The sequence below is a fragment of the Argiope bruennichi genome, chromosome 2, assembly GCF_947563725.1.
Source record: "Argiope bruennichi chromosome 2, qqArgBrue1.1, whole genome shotgun sequence".
Lineage (NCBI taxonomy): Eukaryota > Metazoa > Arthropoda > Arachnida > Araneae > Araneidae > Argiope > Argiope bruennichi.
In genome coordinates, this window is record NC_079152.1 from 929,744 (window position 1) to 951,122 (window position 21,379).

Here is a 21,379-nt window from a genome sequence, read left to right on the forward strand (position 1 = left end):
GAGAATCGCTGCTATAAGGAGCTATACAATAGCAAATACTGACAAATGGAAGTAATAAAAATCCAGTAATAATAATTGCTTGTCGTTTCCAAACGAACTAACATAAATAATTAGCAGATAAAAAAAACCCAAAATTGAAACTTATTTATTATTTTTAACAAAATAATGAAGAAATTACAAAAATTAAACAAATCATATAAAAACTGCAATATATGCAACCAGACATTTTTTTAAGCATTCATTTAATAAAGCAAACTATTTTCTTTGGATTATGAAACGACTTTTTATGAAACTGGCTGAAAAGTAATTATTTAGGATTGAATGAGATCCAGTGAATGGACCTCCTAAACTAAATAAAAATATTAGTAAAAATTCCTAAAATAATCTCAAGATCACAGGGCCTCTTGGCATTTGAAACAAACACACACATGCATTCACATTCAATTGCATTAGTGGTTGGGATAAGTGGCGCATTATTAATAAATGAACATCAAATAGTATTAATTTAAATATTAATAATTATAATTAAAAGTTTTATAATTTAAGTGATAATCATTATAATTATAATTTAAAAAGTTTAATAATTCGGAAATGTATGATTTTCACTCAATTGCAATAGGCGTATAGCATACAACTCAATACAAGTACAAGAATTGGACAGAGAATCTTGGAAGTAAGCAGTTTAATTCATATCGCGAAGCAGTTCACTTTCTCATCTATGAAGTATAGAGAAAGCATTGGAATCATCAAAAAATTCGAACTCCAGAGTTCAGCCATTTTGGAAAATGTCCGGCTGTTGTCAAAAACGCTTTGATCTAGACGGATGAAATTTGGTATGCGGGCTTTATGCCAAATTGGCAGATTTCCATCACATTTTGAGTAAAATATATTCAGAGAGAGTCCATCTGTTCTGCTGTTCGAATATAATTTAACACAATAAATAAGAGAGAGAGAATAGATGGACAAAATTTGGCACACAAATTTTAACTTCTCCAGTGCAGACACCTCTCAAATGTTGAGCCAAATCCAAACAAGGAACTGACCGTCTGTCGCTCTGTCTTTTAGACACATGTGAACGCGATAACTCGAAAACTCATTGATTTAAAAATATCACATTTTTTTATGGGATTTTGCGGCTACAAGTATATTTCTGTTTCAAATTTTTATTTTAATCGTTGGGACAAATGTGTCTAAGAGACGAATTCAGTTTTCAGGAACCATTAACTGCATGCCAGGTATTAATTTCCAGTAAATTCGTAAGAACCACTTAAAAGATTCAATAAAAGTGCTAAATTCAAGCCAAAAGTTAATATTTCTTTATTCCAGTGCCATGCAAGGCGTTCTCTAGGGTAGCATCTTCATTAAAGACAGAAAGTGTTTTGGGGACCACTGACACTGGTTTCATAAGTGAGGAGGTTTTTTTATTCCATTTTTTAAATATATTTTGTATAGAAAGTGAATGAAGGGACTTAAAACATATTATTCATTTAATTTCACGAAAAGACATATTTAAGTATGAGGGATGTTTAAGTATTTAAAAATAATTTAAGGAAGAAAAAAATGTGTAGTCTCTGGATTTGTCTTGAAATGAATCAAATAAACATATCTGAATTCCAGACCAGGATTCAATATTACGTTCATGAGAATTTCAAAACTAGTTTAGTTTAGTTATACTAACGTCCTGTTTTGAAGCAACACTAGGTCTATTTCGGGAACGGACACCGTAAGTTTCAACCACGGTCAGATGACGAGGACAACGCATGAACTGGCACCCACCACTCCCCACCACACTATAGCAAAGGGAGGGCGTTTGGCCCGGAAGGATTTGGCATGCACCAGACCCGCTAACACGACGGTTCTTTGGTGGAATCGGGTCTCGAACCTGAAACCCTCCACTTCCGAAGCCAAGACCTTACCACCAGCCACCGCAGCTCCAGGAAATTCCAGAAACCAGAAAGAAATTCGAATTTCTGACAAATTCGAATTAAAACTTGTCGAATTGATCACAGTAGTAGTAAATATATTTAAAACAATATAATTTAGGATATTTTTATTTGAAATTTTTTAATGGATGTGTTGTCAGTGGCTTATGAACTCGACAGGGTAAAGCTTAAAAAGTCAATTAAGGAGAAAGCAGATAGTGCCAGATTTAGTCCTCGAAGGGCTTTTAGACATAACAAATATCGACCTCTCTTCACCTCTCGACCTCTGTGGAATGGAAAATTCCCCAATTTCTAAAATTATAAAATTTTCCCTCATTTTAATTCAATCTCTGTGCAAGCGGTTTTAAATAGTAATTCCTGAAAAACAAATATTTAATAGCGTGTTACCTTACAACAGATTTGTGTTGAGTTTCGTGCATATAAAAAAAATTTAAAAATAAAATTTTTTTAACATAAAATATTATTTAAGTACAAAAGAGAAATTCTTAAACAATAATGGTACTTTAAAATTATTAATTATATAAAATAAAACTTGGTATTCTTTTCTTCTTGGTATAAAATAAATTTTTAAAATTGTATAGCTACATATTATAAATTTACAAAAGGCAATTAATTAGTAATGTTGTTATAATAATGCTCCAAAATTTAAACGATGTTTGAGTTTAATTTGGACGAGTTTTAAGTTTCACTACTTGTAAATTGCACAAAAGAACGGATGCAACTTATACTGAAAATGCCACAGGAAGAATTTAATGGCCTCCAAAAGTTGCGAATCCTATTCGTAGCTGTTATTTTTGTGTATTTAATAAATTGAGTTGACTGTAGTTGTCCGTACATACTGCAAATACAAAATAATTAACGCTCCTCTCAGTTGATGCGATTCCGCAGAAATAATTTCGTACGTGGCGCCATCCTTTGACAAAAAAATCACACCAAACATTATTAATGTGATTTAATTCTACTTCGGATATATATATATATTGCAGATTATGAAACAGGCAGGGGTGGCGGCAATGGGGGGGGGGGAGGTAAGCGGTATTCGAAGGCCTCTCCTGCCCGCACCTGCTTACCCCCTCCCCCCCCAGTCACTTAGAAATTAAATCTATTAAGAACCTTCATCGCTTGGAACTGCACATGTGGAGAGCTAATATCAAATATATTGTCAATTTAAATCCTATCCTAATTACAAAGTAAGTAATTCAAATAGACAAATTTTTCCGAAATTTACGATCTTTTGGACAATTGTTAAGTCAGTAAGTTAACTTTTATTTTTTACTTTGAACGAAATAAATCTTTAGAAAAATATTGTTAAGATATTCTTTTTAATTCATTAAAAACAGAACCTTAATTTATAAATTAAAACATTGGTATCATTGAAAAGATAATGTTCTGAACTGAAAGATGATGCAAAAACTATTTTTGTACTGTAACATTTTAAGAAGTTATCGTGGAAAGATGCCAAAACGTGGATTAATTTTGATTAATTTATTTTTAAAAAAAATATCGCCCCGAAACGCATATTTCCATTCCGCAAAATATGTAGGTGCCAAGTTTTGTAACTCTAGGTCAAACGGTCGGCCCTATAGAACACTAATACACACACGCACGCACACACTAAAACACATTCATCTTTATTATAAATAAAGAAGATTAACACAAATTCTCATAGCTCATTGTGCTGTGGGTTATGATGTTCATAGACAAATAAATAGGCGCAGAGCCGTGATTCAGAAGATGGGTTTTTCTGACAAGCAAGCAAGCAAATAGACAGCAGAAAGCAGTAATATTGTTCATAGCAGCATATTGTTTCATTTTCACTCGATATAAACATTTCGAAATCATATAATAAATTTCATTCATCTAACTGAGTGCTTTTTGCAGTTCTGAGCATGTTCTAAACTTATAAATTCTTCAGATTCTGAAAGTTGAATTTTTTGACGGTTGTTTACTTTCTCGTATACGTTACAATCGTCCAAAAATTTGAACTTGAAGTCTTGAAGAATCTACATAATTTTGACATTATGTCTGTCTGTAAGTCTGATAAATAAAAAAAATATATATAAAATGTGAGCTAGATAGATGAAATTTGGTGAATGGAATCCCGATCAGATCTGTAGATTTGTATTAAATTGTGGACGAAATCCAATCACATGGAGCTTGTTTGTTAAGCTATTCGAATGCAAGTGAACTCGATGAGTACACAGCGCAAGCTGTTGAGTAGATAAAATTTGGTACATTGGTTTATTATCCAAAATAAAGATATTTATCAAATTTTTCAATAGACTAACCGTCTGTCAATCCAATGTTTGGCACAAACGTAAACGTTTTTGTTGAGACTACCTGAATTTCATTTCATTCAGTCGTTTCTCCGCTAATAAGATTCAAACATGTGGGTTCGTAATGTGAAATAATCCACTCGTTGTTAATCTGACTCCATTTTATTCTCTCTCTCTTTAAACTACAATTCTATTTACATGTTATATATATAGTTAGTTGCTTGCTTTGTATAGTTGCCATATACAAAAACATACATTGGTTTCGCGCGCAATTAATTCTGACTTTAGCAAGTTAGAATTAAGCAAATTAAAATTAGTTTTCTAAAAGCAAGTTATAGCTCTAGTATGATTAAAGTTAAAATTAGTTTTTAGCCAAAGGCGCTCGTAACAGTTTTAATTCATAAATGACATCAGTGACTTAAATCACTGAAATTTGGTATGTTAGCTTGTGATTACAGTTGCAGTTTTGTGTCAAATATTCATGTCAATCGGCCGGCAAAAAGGCTTCCAAAATGCATATTTTGATATATTCTGTAAAAATGCTAGATTCATGCTGAAAATCTATATTTCGAAACTATAACGAAACCACCAATGCCATGCAAGGTATTCGTGGTTTTACCTAAGGTCTCTAGATAGACCTTTATTGGAGAGTTTCGCGAGATTACTTTCTCGGGTTGTATTTCGTATTCAAGAAAATACAGGGTGAGAACAAATGATGGACCGATTTTAAAAACTTGTAGCACCAGAACTGTAATGCATCACCGGATGGGATGACAGATCTCTGCCTTAAGCGAATATTCTGGCAACCCCTGACACCGGAAACAGAGTATTTCCGGAGTTTTTCTTCAGTCTGCATTTGAGGAACCCGTGTTTACTTAAAGAATGTAATTTTTATAGAATTAGTTAATTAAAATTTCTTTTAAATTATTGACTAATACCTATAAACTCATATTTTCGAAACTATTTCATATATTACAATAAGTGATACATGAATTTAAAGAGAAATTACCAAAGTTTTTTTCAGTTACAAATGTTTGATGTTTGACCCTCTTGTTACACGGCATACGTCCAATCTATAATCCAGTTCGCTCCAATCATTTTGTAAAAGCCGCGGTGGCCTGGTGGTAAGGTCTCGGCTTGTGAGCCGTAGGGTTCCAGGTTCGAGACCCGATTCCACCGAAGAACCGTCGTGTAACCGTCGGTCTGTTGCACGTTAAATCCGTTATGCCAAACGTCCTCCCGGGGGTGTGGTGAGGGGGGTGCCAGCTCAGGTGTCATCCTCGTCATCTGACCGTGGCTCAAAATTACGAGGTGCGTCCCAAAATAGCCCTAGTGTTGCTTTACAACGGGATGTTAATATAACTAAACTAAACCAAACATTATTTAACATCAGTATGTCAAGAGTTCTGAATACTGCACAAATGCGTTCTTTAAGTTCTGGTAGTGTTTTCGGCATTGGTGATACATAAACAATGTCTTGTCTCAATGATTTCTTTTTGTGAGGTTATTTCAAAGATAACAAACAAAACAAAATGCCACAAAATGTTTGGAACGAATTGGATTACAGATTGGACGCTTGCCGTGTAACAAGAGGGCCACACATCGGATATTTGTAACTGAAAAAAAAAAAAAAGACCTTGGTACATTTCTCTTTAAAGTCATGTATCACTTATTGTAATATATGAAATAGTTTCGAAAATATTGTTTTCAAAAGCGGGTTCATCATTTGTACTCACCCTGTACAATCAGCTGCAGTTCTTTTCTCTGAATTTTCTCACTTACTCACTAATAAAATCCCTCCCAACCATCACATTAGAACTGTAGCCCTAGTGCAGGTCGTGAATGTCGGAAGTGCTCAGATTTTTATTTTTAATATCCCTCACATAAAGAATATTTTTTTTAATCATGTGAGAATATGATGCGGTTTTGCTCTGGGGTTTTTGAAACTTCAAAATGCACTTGCAGAAAACTGGCGATTTATCGCTTTTGAGGCATTAATCTTTCGCTTTCAGGGTTATTAGAAAATGATAAAGAAAGCTGTCACATTTGGTGACTTATAGCCAACAAAAAGTTGCACGTTGGTGCGAATGTCCAGTATGTACCTGATTTTCCTGTCTGGCCAATAAGAGGCAGAATCGTAAGAAATTATAGCCCGAAGAAGCACAGAGAAGAAAACGGGAATTAAAATTTTCAATTCTTCTTGCTGGCAAAAAAGTTTTGGAGCTCGAACGGTTTTGAGATAGGAGGGGGGGGGGGCATACAATCGCATTTCTATAAGTTGATGTTCGAGCAATACAATAATCATGTGATCATTCCAAACCAGTTTAAACCGGATTTTTGAAAAAAAAAAAAAAAAAAAAAAAAAGCTTTGAAATAAAGTTTTGAAGCTTAAATGATTTTGAAATGGAAAAAAAAAAAAAAACACATTATTATTTTTTTAAATATCGATACACGCATAAATTGATAGTCACGTGAATGTTTAAAACCTTTTTAAACTGGTTTTTCACAAAAAAAAAACTTCTGACCTTGAGAAGAAATCATAAAGCTGTTGGATTTTTGAGGTGGTCAAAAACCAACACTTTTCTAAATGTTGGTGATTGCGAAATATGAGTCCTGTGAGAGAGCGATGTTTTTCTGCCGGATTGATACCATGCAACATAAAAAAAAGTAATGCTCTCACATGATAGCTTGAAATTTGCGATTGCAGATTTCATTTGTGAGTGTGTGTGTTCTGTATTACAGTGAAGAAAACAGCATACTAATTTGAAATGCTTGTTTTACTAATTAAAAGCAAAATAAGAGAGAGAATTATAATTTTAATTACATCACATACCAAATATTATTTATGTAGCTCGCTGCGTTTTTGAGATTTCGAATTTATATGCATGAGAATGAATAGACCTACAGGTAACCAAACTGTTGAAGGATCTGGTTCAATATCTGATGCAAATGTATGTTTTAGATGATAAATAAGTGTGCCGAATTTTATTCATCTAATGTTTGAAGATTTCTTGTACATGAACTGCCGAACTGATTTTCTCTGAAAAGATTTTATTCAAAATGAGATAAAAATCTACAAAATTGGAATAAAGACAACATACCAAATTTCATCCGTCTCGCTTAAAGTATTTTTTTTTTTCAGGTATCAAGTTTGCAGGTCACAGGCAAACATATAGGCATAAATTCAAAAATGTTTTGGTGAGGGGGGGGGATTCGGAGAAGGCAGAAACACAAAAATTAGTCAGAAGTTCGAGTTCGAATTTTTTGATAGTTACATTTCGTTACATTAGATATATGACTTATTGTTTATACGTTTGTAAATCTGATTTTTTTAAATCGATTTAATGATACAATCAAGAAAAATGACATTCTTTAAACAGCTGGAATGATCGCTCCAAAACTTTCTTGCATATTCCGAAATGAAGGTGTCATTGCAGATAACGCCTTTAATGGCATTGGCATGCAATAATTACGCAATATTAACCTTCGGCATGGATTTCATATTTTTACTGAATCTGTCGTGTCATCCTTGGCGAGTTTTTTGACAACTCATTCCTGGCACTTGGTTAATAGCATCCGAAAACAGAATTTGTGTTTTAGACGCTTGTTTTCCAACCGATTGAAACAAAAATAGGACACATAATTGTAATGCGCTTGTAGACACGGAATTCCGTACCAATTTTGATATATTAAGTCAATGCGGCTTTGAGTTATTGAGTTTACAAATACCTGAAAGTAGAGACAGACAGACGGTCAGCTCCAAGTCGGAATTGGCTCAAACTTTGATAGGTATCAAGGTCATAGATGTTAAATCTGTGTACCGAATTTTATCCATCTAGCTGTCTGCGTTTTGTAGTTATCGTTTTAACATATATTCGAACAACCGGACAGACAGGCTTCTTCAGTTCAAATTTTGCACAAAATTTAATAGAAATCTACAAATATGATGTAGAAACTGTACATCAAATTTTATCCATCCATCCCGGAGAGTTTTTGAGTTATCTTTGTCCCATATAGACACACAGTTTTCCAATCTCACTGTGGTCAGAAACTCAAATATTAGTCAGAATTTTTTGACTTTTTTTGTATGCGAGAAAATAATAAAAATAGTTTGTCGCTGTGAGGAAAACAAAGAGTTGTTTTCCCTGTCCTGTCAGCGGCTGATAATTCCAGCGAGAGGGAAGCTCTCCTGACAAGCGCCGCGCTGAACAAACAAACGCCGAGAAAGCTCTTAAAAGTTTGTTTTTGAAATCCGTGCTCTGGGTGGGGCTTCCGTAAATGGGGTTTCGGTGTCATCGACTCAGGTGAGGATCGACTCCTGCTCAAACAGTTTCAGCGGCCGTCAGAAATAAAGTTTCAAACGCGATGGCGTTACACCGGAATAAGCTCAACAAACCAATTAAGCATCATTTATTTTGAAAAGTCCCTGACGAGGAACAGAATGAAAATCAAGCGATAAGTCGAATACAATACAAATGTTTGTATAATAAATTTGGCTAAAAAATTATAGCTATCGAATAAGATTTCATTTTTTTAGATAAAAAAAATGACATGTCAACAGCGCCAAAATGGAGATTTTGATTGACGTGAACGCACTCAATCGGTTAAAAGGATTACAAAGTTAGAATTTAGAGATAACGGAGCATTCCTTTCCAAACCACAAAGTGGCTACGCAGACTCTCCGGAAGGCGCAAGGAAAAATTTGAATGACCGGAAAGCAGCACTGGCGGGATCTGTGGTTGAGTCCTAAGGGCCATTACCGGCTACGGCACAACCCTTCCCTAAGGAAGTACGTTCCTGTCATCGATGGGAGGAGTCAGATCCCTCACCTTTTGTTGTATCCAGAAGGGTGGCGAGAACCAATCACCATTCCGAAAGCTTCTCTTCCTTATGCGAGGTTTCCCCAGTGGGACACATTCCTTTCCTATAGGACATAAAAACATGTGATGGCATAATAAAACATGAGGTAATAAAAAAAACCTGTATTGTGTAGACCTGCGTATTGAAGAGATACAACAGCATAGTCTACATCATTTGTTAAACAAAATATTAAATAAAATGAACGCAAAATGACGAGAAAGAAAGAAACTAAATAAATAAGAAAATAAATTAAAAAAAAGAATGTTTATAAGTAAACATGTATTTCAAAGAGAGTCAGCTCTAAATGGGATGAATGAGTCTGATTGACCTCACGGGCATATGACAGCAGTCTCTGGACTTCGTTCATCAAGGTTTTTTTTTATACGAAACGTAGAGGAAGTATTCTAATCATCATCATCATCATCAAAAAAAAAAAGGCATTCGAATTCGAGATGTTGACGAATTTCCACGCTTTCAACTTCCCTGAATTCGAAAAACAAAATTATGAAAAATGTCTCATCTGTCTGGGGCAAAGATAAGTAAAACGCTTTGAGCTACACAACTGAAATTGGATATGCTGTCGTTACATTATATCTGCTGAATTTTGTCAAATTTTGAATGAAATCCATTGAAAGGAAATCTGTCTGCCTGGTTGTCCAAATACAAGTGAATAGATAATTATAAAACTTATAAAGGTAAATAAATAATATTTTGAGCACCGTTTTGAGTGTCATGTTTAGATTTGTACAAAACGCTGGATCAAAATCGTGTAAAGACTATTGGTCAGCACATTTTCATGCATGCAAACGAAATAACTTTTTAAAAAAAGGGGAGAATTCGAAGTATATCCTTGTTAAAAAAAATTAAACTACAATTCTGTGTCACATTTCTGATTCACTTCATTAAGAATCAATAGCTCAAAATGAATATTCGATTTTTTTCGGTATACTACGAAGAACAAAACGTTCATACGCTTTGAAATTCTTTTAAAAGATACCTATGGACACGTGTAAAGAAATCCCTATCAGAATTTCATACTATATAATCATCGGGATAAATATTTCTGGGGCTCTTTCGCTCTTCTGCTCTTATGTCGCTTGTGAAAGGACGTCAGTTCGTCATCTCTTTTTGTGCCTACATCATGCCTCCTAGGATGAAATAAAGCGAAGTTTTAAAAAAATTCCAAAATGTCTCTCTATTCGGCCACAAAACTACTCTCTCTCACTGTATATATACAAACCAATGTGTGAATCTCAGATTATTGCATCCAAAGTACATTGAATCCAATGCTTCGCTGAGCTAATGAATGGAGCTGCAAAATGTTATCATAGATGCTCTGGAAATGGTTCGCTGTGTCATCCAAAAGTACATTCAATCAAATCGAAAGCTTAATCGACCTCGCAAGCAGTCTTCACCATTGTCACATGGATAATCGCTATGATTATGGGTATCGCTACTGAAAGGGACGTTCATTTTTTCTAAAACGATTATCCTACAAAAATTTTCCTTGTATTATTTGAAAGCTTTTAAAGGCTCCTTTTATTATCTTATTAATGTTATCAATTTCATTTCCACACAATGTTTCCTACAATTTTAGTAATATTTTTGATTCAATTCACAGTCGATTTTATAACGGATTGGCAGCAACAAAATGGAAATTTTTAAAACTCATTAACTGTTTGCTTGACTATGTAATTGACTATGTAATTTTTATTTTACTAAATTTCCATTGTTAGCTGCATTATTAGTACTTCTACTTAGACATGAAGTTAACTGCGATTGTAATATAGAACCTCTTACTTTTTCCAGCTTCGTTTGTATTTTCTCAGGCTCACTGTTTTTCCGTAATTGATTAAATTAAATATTTTCTTATAATTAAGAACGATTGAAACACATTTTTTAAAGCAAGCTACTTCTTATTAAGAACTACATTTTCAGAAGCCAATGTCTACATTTATTATGTAAATCCTAAATTCTCAAACTCGAAAGGGACCGCGGTTTCCTGATTATAAAGTCTCGGCTTCGGAACCGGAGGGTTTCAGGTTCGTGACCCAATTCCACCAACAAACCATCATGTAAGCTAGTCTGTGGCACGTTAAATCCGCCCCGGCCAAACGTCCTCCCTCTGGTGTGGTGTGGAGAGGGCAGCGCTAGTACAGCTGCCGTCTTCGTCATCCGACCGCCGTTCGAAATTACAGGCTCCGTCAAATATAGCCCTAATGTTGCTTAAGAATGGGATGTTAATATAACTAAACTAAACCCATTTGATACAATATTTTTTTAATTCTAGAGTGAATTCAAACTCATCCCTCAAGACAATCAATTGTGTGTTTTTGCCAATCATTATTTCCTCAGTAGGATTTCCACTTCCCCTTTTATTTCTTTTTTTTTAATTTGCAGTACACCGATTCAACTAAATTCCTCTTCTTCAGTCGTATCAAGTAACAAGATGAAGTTTTTTAAAAAATATGTATGATTCTATATGAATGGTTTAATAGCCGAAAAATTCAATAATATAGGTGAACTAGTTGCTCACCAAAGGTGGCTAATTTTATATGAGTTAATAGGAACAAGTTGATACAATGTTTTATATAGAAAAGGAAACATTACAGAAACTTTTCATGCTTACGAGCAATTGATGAAAAATGAATCAAATCATAAAAAAACTTATTTCTAAAATTTAAGCGAGGCTTACACGCACATACAGTTTGAAAAAAAAAAAAAAATAGAAAACTCTTACAAGATCCATTTTCCATCCATCTACTCAGTTTTTTTCCGTCAAGACATTTGAATTTGGCGACGACTTACAAGCGCTGAGATAATTGGCGAAATGCGAAATCAAATTCCCGCCAAGATCTTTCTCAACTTTGTATTTGAAACTATAAAGACACTTCCATTTTGTAGCATACCCATGGCATTTTGACTGATTCATTCATTAACGGGTACAATGATGCTTCTAAAGCGGCATCAGATAAGCTATCAACAAACCACCTGTTCACTCAGTCCTCGGAGCGTGAAGTGCAGATTTTCCCTGTCGTACCACACTCCAGTGTCACCGTGGCATCTCAATCGAACAATCATTGCGATTCCATTTCCCTCTTAATGTCAGCCATCTTTAGTATTTGCAAACATGGAAATGGAAGTGATAGCAGCTGAGAGCAAACGATTCGGGACCATTTAACCACTGTGCTGAGAGATGGGGGGGTGGGGGGTGGAAGGAAGATTGACTTTAAATTTCTAAGTTAAATGACTACTTATTGTCTCCACTTTCTAATGCATGAAGAACAGCAAAAAGAAAATACAGCAGTGAAATAGTGCCATCGTTAAAAAATTCGATCTCGAGATTTTGACGAATCTCTCTCCACGTTTTAGACCTACCTGAGTTCAAAAAACACATTTTTGGCATGTCTGTGACAAAGATAGTTTGTCTCAAAAACACCTTGAGCTAAACAGATGAAATCTGGTAAACGGGCTTTACACCACTGTTATAGATTTCTATCGAATTTCGATCAGTGGAAATCTGCCTGTCCGGTTGTCCGAATACAATTCAACGCGATAACTAGAAAACGAAGACAGCTAGATAGATAAAATTCGGAAAACAGTTTTAACATCTATATTGCAGTCATATATCAAAATTTGATCCAAATTCAACAAAGCACTGACTGTAGTTTCAGGAATATGTAAACTCAATGACTCAAAAGCAAAACGGTTTAAATAAATCAAATTTGGAATCATATTTTGTGATTATAAATGTAATTCCGTGTCAAATTTTGCTTCGATCCGTTTGGAAGAACGCGTCTTAAAACAAGATTTTATTTTCCGATACTTTTAAACGCATTGCAGGGATTAATAGTAGCAAAACTCACCAAGAATCACATGATAAATTTAATAAAAATGCTAAAGTTTCATATTTTGTAAATATTGTACGCCAATGCCATGCGAGGCGTTCTCTGTAATGCGAGAAATGTAATGGTCCCGAATCGTTGGCTCTCAGCTGCTATCACTTCCATTTCCATGTTTGGGGTGATTGCTGCTACTTTTTACCAAAATCTAAGGCACCGGCTTCTTGGCCTAGGGGTAGTGTGTCTTCCCCGTGATCTGGGTGTCCCGGATTCGAGTCCTAGTTCGAGCAGGCTTGTTCTCTTCACTAAGTTCTATCTGCGCAGTGTGTGAAAGAACCCCCCCCCCCTTTTGCCAGTAAAATAGGGTTGTGCAAGCGAGCATGTGAGTTTCATATGAGCTAAAGTCAGACTTCTACCCTCTGGTACTCAGGGGTCCCTACCCTCAGAAGCTACTGCACCCTTCTTTCTCCGATCTCTTGGACTTGCCTTGGATTGGAGTTCAATCGAAGGGGCATAAGCAACAACAAAAATCTAAGGCAAATATGCGATTCTAATGATAAACCACTGGAACTAAGGATGTCTCCCCTGAACTTTAACGCATATTTCCTAGTTAAAAAGTAATCCTCCCCCCACCCCCGCCTAAGAGCTGTGACCATGAAGGCCACGTGCTCAGATTTTTAATTTCAGAATCTCACAATTAAGCGCTTTGCGTTTCGTAGAAGAGCGAAAACGAAGCCGAGAATGCAATTATTTGCTCAAACAAATTGAAGCGAAAATTTCGGGCCGGAGATACCATTTCAGCAGTAAAATCGCTTCATTAATTGTATTCATTCTGAATCGCAACGTTTTTTAGCTATGGAGTTTATGCGCATGCGAAAGCACAGATCGGCAGACGTACGACTTGGTTCAAAATTTTATGTAGAGGTACACTTTAGGTATTGAAACTGTGCCCTAAATCACACATGTCTACTTCCTTTTTATATTTTGTAGTTATCGCATTCACCTGAACTTGACAAGTCTGTCTCTTAGTGGATTTTAATCAAAATTTGGCATAAACCTGCAAATTTGGAGAAAAGACAACATACCAAACTGCATCCTTCTAACTCGCATCGTCTCGTATGTCATCCTGTTCACTGACAGACATAACTGCAAAAATGGTCTTTGTAGACTCGGGACGTAAATGTGTAAAGATATTAGTGATATTTGGTGTTGGATCTTTTGACAATACTTTGTTTTTGAATATTTCGCTTTCCTTAAACTAAAAGCTATAATTGTGATCCTATAATTATCATCCTCTAACATTTTCAACTACATTCTGGAAAACTCTGTGTGAAAGCATGGTTTTTTCTGAAAATCGTCGCGCTTGAACCAAATTATCTTTTTTTTTATTTCTTGAGATTAAAACGTTTCAATAGGTAAGCTTTTCCTTTTGTAAAAGTTACATTTGATGACCCAAATGTGTCTAAATGAAAATGCGGTTTTATATTCTTTTCAGACAGGGATATCGCCGATTTATTCCTATCTCAGCGGAAGCAATTGTTTTCTGGAGTGATTTCCAAACAGCAATCTTATCTTAAAATTTTTTCTTTTAAACACTTCAACTGAAATACAAATAAATAACGCTCTCACAACTGCCATCTTTTTTGATAATTTCAGATCCATTTTAATTCTGTACTAAGAGACTATATTGCAATCTTCAAAAAATTAGAACAAAGAAGTTTGTAGAATCTTCATTAATCAGACCTCTCAGAAACCTAAAAACACACTTTTGCAGACTGGTTTAATTAAGTGAGGGCTTTATGGCACAATGACCATATTTGGCTATACTACGCCCAGCAAAAGGATAAAGAAAATTACAGCCAGCTAGAAAGGTCTGTCATAATCCTTTTTTTATACTTTCTAATAAAAGTGTTAAACCAGAAAACGCCTTGCCGTACAATATTTGCAAAACATTAAATTTTGGCGGGAATTTATAGCCTCCAAATCAAATCAATAGCATCCAAAAACCAAATTTCTGTTTTAGAGGCGCTTTTCCCAAACCCATTGAAAAAAATTGGCATGAAAATACACTTGAAGTGACAAAATTACATTCCAGATTTGATATATTTAAACTTCCGTGTTTTAGTTCATCGCGTTTACGAGTGTCTGAAAGTACAAACCGACAGATGGTTAACACCTTGTTGGATTTGATTCAAACTTCGATAAATGTCTACAATATAGATGTTAAATCTATGTACCGAATTTTATCTATTTAGGTCTTTTCATTTTCTGATTATCGCCTTAACATATATTCGTATGGCAGGACAGGAAGACTTCCACTGAATGAATTTCGATCAAAATTTGAGATAAATTTAAATATATTTTAACAAACCGTATACCAAATCCTATATATCTAGCTCAAAGCAAATGGACAAAGCTCACAGATAAGCATTTCCAAAAAAGTGTTTTTGGAACTGAGAGAGGTCTAAAACATAGAAATTCATCAAAATCTTTGATGGGTATAAGAATTTTTTAATGATTACGGTACTTCATGCTTCATATACGACAGAGTAAAAATCAGATTTATCAAAATAAAAAGCACAGCAGCAAAAGAAAAATAAAAAGCAGAGCGTCTATGTAAAATTATTTTACTGGATGGGAAAAGGGAGCTTGCTGAGAAGTTCATCATCTCTTAAGCAGAGACGGTGAACCAAGTGACGGTGACGGTAGACCAAGAGGAACCAGTACTTTTGCTGTGCTTGAGAAAAGTGAAAGGGGACGTGGCGTAACGCTGTTCTTCTTAAAGAGAGACAAAGTAGAGTGTCAATGCACAACTTGACAGGAAGAAAAGGGACAGTGCCGAGAAGCTACCATCTCCAAAAAGTGCTCCAGCATTGCTGCTCCACTAGATAGAAGGGAAAGAGAATTGTGGCGAAACGCTGTTTACCTTCAAGAAAGACAAAACAGAGTTTCTATGCACATTCGTCGGGCTTGGCAAAAAGAAAAGGGAAGTGCCGAGACATTCTCCATTCTCCAAGACAGATAACAGAGAGTGTTATAGCACTCCTGCTATGTTTAATTGAGGGAAAAGAGAATGTTGCGTAACGCTGTCCATCTTCCAGAGATACAAACTAGCGTGTCTGTGCATATTTACCATACCTGACAGAAAGAAAAGGCAAACTACCGAGACATTCTCCATTCTCCAAGACAGATAACAGAAAGCGTTATAATACTCCTGTTATGACTTATAGAAGGGAAAAAGAATGTTTCATAAAGCTGTCAGTTTTCAATAGAGACAGAATGGAGTATATGTGTGCAAATGTCATACTTGGCAGGAGGAAAAGGGAGAGTGTCATGACACTTCCCATCTCCGAGTGAAGCAAGAGAGAGAGTACCGGCACACTCACCACCGCGAATGTTTTGGGTCAAAGACCAGGCTTTTCCGCTCAAACACCGACTACCGCAAACCTTGTTCAAACACTCAGCTAGTTCAATCAGAAGACTGGTATCACTGATGTCCAGAACAAGCAAGATGGAATCTTAATGAATTCATCTGATCAGTCAGAAAGATTGTGGGTAAATTTCATCTTCAGTGACGATGTGTGTTCAGCTGACATCAGGGACGATAAAAACACATCAACCAAGTTTGAAAGGCCTCCTTTGATTATTCTTGAAAGAGAATTTCAGCCGGAAGTAACGTGTATTAATATGCAGCTATCTCACTTATTTGGTATGAATCGCTCCAAAGTCCTTCCGCATTGTCTCTGCGCATCTGAAAATGGTGAATGGAAGTGTCCTGAATTCGGTTTTGAGGTTTTTATGAGTATTCCGAGAATAGACTCGTATCGGAGAGCGAAATTTTGAGGAATGATCTTAAAAACATGCTTTTATCAATCGCTTCGAACCTGACATCCGGGATACCGGACAGCAGCAATTAGCAGTGATTGAGGAAATCAGGAGCTCTTATTTTTAGTTGATTCTATTTTACCATTTTAAACAACAATATTTGTTAAAATTATTTATTTGGGAGATTGTTCGGCGTTTTTACGAAGTGACGTCATTTTCAGAAGTGCGACTAATTAATCGTTTGGTTTTTTACTTTTATTTAACTGAGATTTTCATATAGCAACTTTAATTTATCGTTTGGTTGTTTACTTTTAATTAATTAATCGTGCTCCAGAGAAAATCGCAAGAATGTCATTTGGTGTTTCTGAATATTTTCTTTGTTATGTTTAATTATCACAGTCTTGTAAAATGCAACTTATGTTTATTCTTTAAAGACGTTTCGTTCATAACCGCACTTATAAGACTTTAACCGCACTCGTTCGAATTGTTAGTGTTTCTCCAAAAAAAGTTGTAAATATTAGAATATAATTTTAAAATGAAGCTGCATTATATTCACTGGATTTTACCACACATACGTCTTCCAGAATATTCCAGTAATAGCGAATTTGTGATAAAATTACTTAATACAATTTATTTGTTACTTTCAACTACCGCAACGCATCATAAACAAACGGGGGAATGGCATCATTTAGCTTTAATTAGTTTTTTCAAAGCATGGGCAATTTTCGTGATAATTATTTCTGATTTTCATATTGTATCATTTGTATTTAGTCCTTTTTTTTACTATTTTTAAAATTAGTATATTATATTATTTTTCTACGATTAGTATTTCACTGGAAAGTTTATGTGTTTCATAGCTTTGTTGTGAAATATTTGATAAACAGACAAATAGATTGAATTTGTTTTTAGTTTTTGTGTTATGTTTCTGTGCAGCAAATTGAATTTATTTATTCATTCTGTTCAAGATTTTTTTTTTTTTTTTTCGTATTAGAGAAAAAAATATTCTTTAAACATAAAATAATTTTTTAAATGACATTTTTTAAACTCTTATAACATTTTGCCTTTGACAGATATCGTAACGATATACTTCTTATGTCAGACATCTTTCATCAACAATTATGTTTTAATTATAAAATATTCTTTACCATTGCACACATTGCGCTTCAAGAAAATTGTTGTAACTAAATAATTCTTGATTTTATCAGTAAAGATAATGTTATAAAAAAAGTAATGAGGACATAATTTAAAAAAAAAATCTGGAGATAAAAACTAAAATCATAAAAAAAGAAGTACTGATAGAAATATTTTAAACGAACTGAAACTTCATCATGTTTCTAATATATTACAGTTTTTAATGAATGTTTAAGAATTTTCCTTGTTTTGTATCTTTATTTCCTCATCGCATTGTCTGCAGCATATAATTTAAGATTTTCATTTTGACTCTAAAATTTTTGATTAAAAAATTAATTTCCATTTTTCTTAGAATTGAAAGGTTGTTTTAAAATGTTTTCGAATCTGTCCAATTTTGATATGCATAAACATAAATACATGTCAAGGCATCTGTCTATGTTTAAAAGGCAGTTTTGGTCATAGTTCGCAATTTTTTTTATTGTTTTATTTTAAAACTCCTTTATTTGGGTTTCCAAATCTGTGTTCGTTTTAATTCTACGATAAATAGAAACCGAGATATGTGATGTTTTATAAACCACTGTAGCTGAAAACGAAACCGGAAGTTGAATGATTTTCAAAATTTTATCAAATGCATGTCTCTATGAATTATAATTTATTTTAAGATATGTTCGATCAGCAAACTACGCGTATTAGAATACATTTTGAGTAGTTTTTATGCTGAAAGGATTGGCAATTACATCTGCTTTTGAACATTGTTTATGCTTTACAAAGTATTTTTAGTACAAGACAAATGAAGAGCAAACACAATCTAAGCATTTTTATTCAAGCCCTCTAGTATTTTGATATTCATTAACTGTAACTTTTTCGCTCCTATGGGATAACAGCCTTTGTCACTATATCCCTCACTCTTTATATCCAAGTTCAAGTTCAAAACAAATAAAAACTTTAAATGATTTTTTTGAAAAACTTGGATTTCGTAAAAAATTTTATACGCAAAACGTGATATCTTAAAAACTTATTAATACAGGGTGTTTATAAAGTCCTGGACCCATTTTGATGTTTAATAACTCATAAAATAATAAAGATAGATTTAAATTAATAACATAAATGGTTAAATAGACTCAAAAAGTTTCATGACCCTTGTCAATGAACTTCCACGTGTGCCCACTTCGTCGCACGGAGAATATCAAGTCGATAGTCAATTTCACGCCAGGTAGCGACAAGCATGTCGGCATCCACAGAGCCATTTGCGCACATTATGGCGATTAACAATGCCAGAAACATGAAAGGATGCTTCATCGGAGAACATTATGCTCTTCAGAAAATCAGCAGCATCTTCTATCCTTCTTAGCATATCTGTTGCAAAGGCCATCCTCCTAGGCCTATCGTTCGGTTCCAAAACTTGAACAATTTGAACTTTGTATGCATGCAGTCTTAATTTTTTCTTAATAACCTTGTACACCGTCGAAATTGGGATATCCAATTCTGTTGCCGCTGATCTCACAGATATTCTAGGATTGTGTAAAAATGTCTCTCTGACACGCTCAACATCAAAATCACTTGCGCAAGGACGTCTGGAACGTTTCTTATCTTCGATACTTCCAATTTCTAGAAAATTCTTTTTCCACCTCAAGATGCTGTTTTTGGATGGAGGATCTTTTTGATAAATTCTTCTGAAATTTCTCTGTGCTTGCACTATCGATTTCATTTCTATGAACCACCATAAAATCTGTGCTTTCTCTTGTGGTGTATGCATTCTCCTTAATATCCGCTCGAATAAAACATCACATACAAAAGTACTACATAGAACAAACACATCAAAAGTAAACATAGCATTGCAATAGTTGCCAAAAACAAAAGAGAGAAAAATGCAATTAATAAGCAGACAATATTTAGAAAAGTACAGATATTTAGACTGGAAAATGAAATTATCTGAAATTAACCACAAGCGCAGACGATATTTACAAAAGTAAAAATATTCAAACCTGAAAAGGAAAATATATGAGTTATTCCATCAATAAATGCCAAAAGTTTGTTTATATCTTTATTATTTTATGAGTTATTAAACATCAAAATGGGTCCGGGACTTTATAAACACCCTGTATATTACTTTGAAATTTTGCATATATGTTACCTTAACTGTTCCAAAGGCAATGGACTAGACATATAACTTTGAATTGAATAGTTTTTCTTTTAAAGCTGCCTGATGTAATTTCCAACAAAGAATTTTGTGAAATTTTCACTATAGAAATACTCGATTAGTTATAACTTTTTTGAAAATGCACATATTTCTTAGATTCTTATTCAGTCCCTTCACCATAGCTGTAAGTATATTGCGCAAAAAATAATTGGAATATGTGCAATAGAATTTTTTGTAAAGCGTTTTGGTTTTTGTTGCAATTTTCACTATTTTTTACCCAGACTGACACATTTTACAAAATATCAACTGACACAGAATTTTCAGATCAATATTTTTCATTATTTGCAATCACTATAATCCAGAAAATGAGCTGAAATAGCTGATCAGAGGGATTTTTCAAAAATTTGCCTCCGTAAGTAGACAAGACAAAATACTTTGCTTATAGTTTAATATTTTATTATAAAATAAATTTAGTAAAAATAGTTTTTAAAAACACACTTTTTAATGTCGGAAAAATTAGATATTTATTTGTTTCAATATTTTTCCAGTTTTTAGACTTTTATTTACAATTCATTACCTAATACATAAAACAATAAAACGAAAAGAATTTTATATCTAGCATCACTGAATGTATCGTAATCATCTCTATTTCTTTTCAAACTTATTTCGAAATGAAACCTTTTCTATGAAATGTCAATTAAATTAAATAATAAAATTGAGAAGTATTAAAACACTGCGTTGTACCAAGATTACATGAATTAAGAAATTTAACAACCAGCACATAAAATAATGAGTAAAAAAAAAATGATTTCAAAATTTATCTTAAAATACTTGGAACTATTCGTGTTAAATATAAATATGTAAAACTTTCTAAATCGATTACAAATTTTCACTTTGACTTTTAGTTAAAATTTCTACCTACAGATGGAGCGCAGGACCGAAGGAATTTTCTTATTCTTCAAGGAAGAAAGAGCTGTCGGATTCTGAATATTTCACCTGCCGAGACAATTCCATCTCTCGCCTGCGTCTTTCCCCACAGAATTTCCCCTCCAGGATTTCGATTCGTGCGCTTGTGTGCGCCGCAGTGTTGCGCTAGGCAAGTGGCAATCTTCCTTCAGCAGGCGGTTTTCTGCATTCTTCTGCACGAAATATGCAAAGAGAAAACTATTGCAAGGGCCAAAAAATACAACCTCTTGATTCTGATGACTCTTTTCATTTCAGTTCTGTCCGGGAAACAGGTTTTTACTTTTTCGTATATGTAGCATAGAGAAAGTATTGTAACAATAAAAAAATTTGAAGAATCTCCACACTTAAGACCTCCATCAGTTTGAAACACATTTTTGGAAAATGGCTATCCGTCCG

At 34.2% G+C, this 21,379-nt stretch overlaps 1 protein-coding gene across 1 annotated transcript in view; it reads right to left on the reverse strand.

The window, feature by feature from the left end:
• The window catches only part of LOC129957117 (pyruvate carboxylase, mitochondrial-like), a 108,014-nt gene extending 87,056 nt beyond the window's left edge, over positions 1–20,958 (reverse strand). The window contains exon 1 of the mRNA XM_056069292.1: positions 20,940–20,958. The gene's annotated coding sequence lies outside the window, so the exon portion shown is untranslated. The remainder of the gene's footprint in view (positions 1–20,939) is intronic.
• Between the last annotated feature and the right edge of the window lie 421 nt (positions 20,959–21,379).